The 4,260-nt window shown below is 31.5% G+C and overlaps 1 long non-coding RNA gene and 1 other non-coding gene across 2 annotated transcripts; both read left to right on the plus strand.

The window, feature by feature from the left end:
• Positions 1–1,276: 1,276 nt before the first annotated feature.
• LOC145133736 (uncharacterized) lies at positions 1,277–1,789 on the plus strand. Its single transcript, XR_013718720.1, has 2 exons — positions 1,277–1,396; positions 1,597–1,789. It is a non-coding gene; the product is annotated as an uncharacterized LOC145133736 (long non-coding RNA).
• Positions 1,790–1,897: 108 nt separating this feature from the next.
• On the plus strand, positions 1,898–1,970 carry TRNAR-CCG (transfer RNA arginine (anticodon CCG)). The gene has a single exon. It is a non-coding gene; the product is annotated as a tRNA-Arg (tRNA).
• Positions 1,971–4,260: the final 2,290 nt, after the last annotated feature.

A 4,260-nucleotide genomic window follows, 5' to 3' on the forward strand; every position in this document is an offset into this window, starting at 1 on the left:
GACAATGGTGGGTGTCAGAAAGAATGGTTGATTGTTTCCCTCTTGACAAAACACGAGATCAGCGACAAGTGACAAATTTTATTGAAGCATATTGTTGAATATGATTTTGAACTGAAAACATCCATCATTTTCTCCAAATTTTCTCCTTTGTTTCAGAATAGTAAAACTACACTTTTGTTTACAAATTAGAGCCCATAATATACTACAACTGCATACATATTTTTTGATCCAGTTATTTTCAATCAATAGATGACGTAATATCAATTTTATCATGAAAATCGGCGACTTACAAACCCAAAACCACATATGTGGAGTTGTGTGAATGGAATGGGCGTAGGGTGGAGTCGAGGTGGGGTAAGGCAGGTTAAGGGTGGAGTTAGGTGGGATATGTGTTTATTTATTATTATTTTTAAGTAAAATTGTATAAAAGAAAAGTGAAATTGAAATTGAAAATGGTATAATAGTAATTTCAGATCAAATATATAAGAAAATGATACCATGAGGATCAACAATGCAATATTTAGGCTCAAGGGAGTGGCTCACCACCCCTTCGCTGCCACTCCCTACCCATGCATTAAGATTGGCTCGCTAGTTGCTTAACGAGAGGAAAGCGAAGACGAGAGTAAGACATGTGGTCCCCATTTGACTATTTTACCCCATGTTTTGAAAACCGGACCGGACCGGCCGGTTCGACCGGGAACCGGTCCCTAATCCGGTTCTTAAAGACCAAAAACCGGTATTCATGTGAACCGGTAAAAACCGGTCGAACCGGTAAAACCGGAAATTTTAAAAAATATTTTTTTTCTATTTTTTGTGTTTTTTATATAATTAAATATAATTATGACATCATCCGGTTTTTCCGGTTTTTAAGACCGGTCCGACCGGTTGGACCACTTGAACCATCGAACCAGTAAGACGACCGGTTCGGTCTCGGGTCCGATTTTCAAAACCTTGAATTTACCTTCAAATGCTTGTAACTCCAACTTTCGCAACTTGTACACTTTTTATAGTTTATTTTATCTAAATAGTTAAATAAAAATTTATTTGATCTAAGAAAAAAAATATTTACCTTAAACACATCACCACTCCATATCATCATATTATGCTTAGGTGTCGATAAAAATATGAGTAACATGTTACCATATGCTACCACTGCCTTTAGAAACCACAAGATCATGTTCATCAATTCTTTTTTACAGGGATTAAGTTTGTGATATTTGATAAACTACATGGACCATTTATGTAATTTTCTCTTAATTATTTAAGACCTCTTAAACCCTCTCGCAGTTTTCTACTTCCGAGTTCAGATCCTAATTTTGTGAAAGCAGCATCAGTTAATCTGTATATATCCTGTTGATCTTTTCGTTCTGCTCCAGTAGCAGATCAAACTTCCAAGGTATGTGATCTATGATGTATTCTGATTTTAGAACTATATAGATGGGTTGTTCAAATATTTTAAGATACCGAGTTCTAGTTTTTGTTCGAGGGTTAAATCGACGTGTTTTGATCCAGTTTGTTTCTCCATGATCTGCGATGCCTATTTGCGTTTTGAGGTTGATTAGATAGAGATATACCACTTATAGATCTCTGCTGTAGGTGCCAAACAAGATCGAGAAGAAACCAGATGAAAAGCAAAAAGGAACATAACCTGAACTTGAATCGTTAATTACGAGATCGATGCAATCCGCTACATGTTCTCTTATGTCGCGATCAATCGGTTTGAATTGTTTTTAAGACCTAAATTAACGTCTTACAAGTTACAATCCATTTTTTGTTTCGTGATCTTCAATGCCCCCCTTGAGTTTGAAGTCGATTTTGTTTTCATCTGTATTTAGTTTCTAGGTCGAACGTGTAAGTTTCTTTGCATCTTCTATGTAGAGATTTTGTTACTACTAATGGTCGCATAGCGAAGTGGATATCGCGTTAGATTCCGAATCTAAAGGTCGTGGGTTCGAATCCCACTGTGATCAGAACTTCTCTTTTTTGATTGTTTTGTTCATATTCCTATTTTGTTTGCTTTAAAATCAAAGTTTTCTACCAATTTCTTGTAACTGATACGTTTTTCATTTTTGCATCAAGAACTTGAAGTTGATTTGAGCTCAATGATTGTAGTGGAAAATGTCAGTATTCTTGCCATCATCTTTGACCAGAAAAGAAGATCGATTTTAAATGTCAACTCTTCTCATTTGGATCATTGGATGCAAAATGATTTCCTATGAAGCAAAACATGTTCATGCAAGATGTTTAATGTAAAGACAAAATTAGAAGATAGCTTTAATAATATTAGATTATTGTTTAGGGTTAATGTCAAACCCAACAATCTTTTGTCTTTGATTTTAAAAAGTCCTTAAAGTATTTTTCGTATATTATAGACCATTGAAGTTAAGAAATATGTCACTTAAACCCTTTTGTAAATCTTAAAGGGGTCATCCGATGTTTTGTGTTTTTATGCTGATGTGAACTTTGATCATGAAACGGTCAAAGTTTTTGTAACGTATACCTTGCCACGTGTGCCCTTGCATTCAGAATCTAAATCTATTATTTGGATGCTCTTCAATAACCTCACCTCCACCACCATCACCGTCTAATTTTCACCACCAACATTGATTCAAACAACAAATGACTCATGAACATTGCTTTCAACCTAGAAAATAATGAACATCGACACTATGAACAACATGATCGCCAACAAAAATGATGAACATCAACAACATGAGCATCTACTACTGAATTAAACCAGAAAATGGTGAACATAAACAAATGAATTGTTGTAGATGAAAATCAATATCATGGGCATCTACAAACCCACAAAAACAAAATACAATTTTATTATTATTATTTTATTTAATGCGAAATATAATTTTATTAATAAGATCGATTATTTGATGACATGGAGAACATTGTAACCACCACCACCAACCATTGTTCAGCATCATCCCTCGTCTTCAATAACAATTCTTAAAATTTTGGGTTCCTAAATCGATTTGTACAAACCCAAAAAACCTTCTTTAAAAAACGGAATAACAAGCAAATGAAGTTATGAAGAGGTTCAAACCTAAAAAAAGTTCTTGCATAAAAAAAAACAAAAAAAAACAAAAAAAAAACAAAAACAAAAACAAAAACGAAAAAACCTGTTTATCACTTTAAAGATCAAATCAACAAAGAAACCTAGATTTTTTACAAACCCAAAAAACAAAAAAAAAAAAAAAGAAACAAAAAAAATCCATTAATCATCGCCTTGAATGAGAAAATGAACAAAGAAAAAACCACAAATCAAAAACAGAAAATCTAATCCACAAATTGAAGTACAAAAACTGAACCCAAAATTTCAATCCACATATAAATAAACAGACAATCGAATCTAGAAATCAATAACACAAATCTTGTAGTTTGAAGATACAAAATATGGAGTATTAGGCAATAGGCACTTTCCAACAAACGTCAACATAAGTCAACATATCATTTAACAAGCCAGGACCAAATTCCTCCATCGCTCCGTACATTTTTTATTTTTTTATTAAATAAAAGGGGTCGGTTAAAAAACCCCCAAAAATCTTTAAAAAAAACCCACCAATCACTTCATCTTGTCAAACCTCTAATCATTAAAAAAAATATTTTAATTAAAAAAATATAGATTACATACGAAACTAGTTTTATTTTAATTTAATTATCTAAATTATTTAAAACCATATTATTGTTTATACTTGTTTGTTTTAAATTATTTTTATTTTTATTTTTATATTTTAAAAATCTTATATTTTTAACGTTTGTTTGAATATATTATTTAAAATTTATTTTATAACCATAAATTTAACATTGATATGAAATAAAACCATATTTATTTTTATTTTAATTGTTTTTTTCCAACTCTTTAATTTGTTATGAGAGTTTTATGATGTGCTGTATAAATTCAAATGAGTTTTATGAGAGTTTTGGGTTTCTACCGAATCCGGAGTGTATATATATATATATATATATATATATATATATATATATATATATATATATATATATATATATATATATAGAGAGAGAGAGAGAGAGAGAGAGAGAGAAACATTTTTATATTTTCGGAAAACTAGGTATTGAAAACCCTCATATGAGGTTTTTTTAGCACAACCCTTTCGAGTTTAAGGGCTCATGACATTTAAAAATAAATTTGATGACCAAATGAAAACAAAACGAATAGTTTATTGGTTACAGTGACAATTAAGGCTGTCAAATCGGACAGTTGTGTCATTTTTTGTCTGACAACACGAC

Source organism: Lactuca virosa, chromosome 8, assembly GCF_052849685.1.
Source record: "Lactuca virosa cultivar CGN04683 chromosome 8, Lactuca_virosa_CGN04683_v6, whole genome shotgun sequence".
NCBI classification, from domain to species: domain Eukaryota; kingdom Viridiplantae; phylum Streptophyta; class Magnoliopsida; order Asterales; family Asteraceae; genus Lactuca; species Lactuca virosa.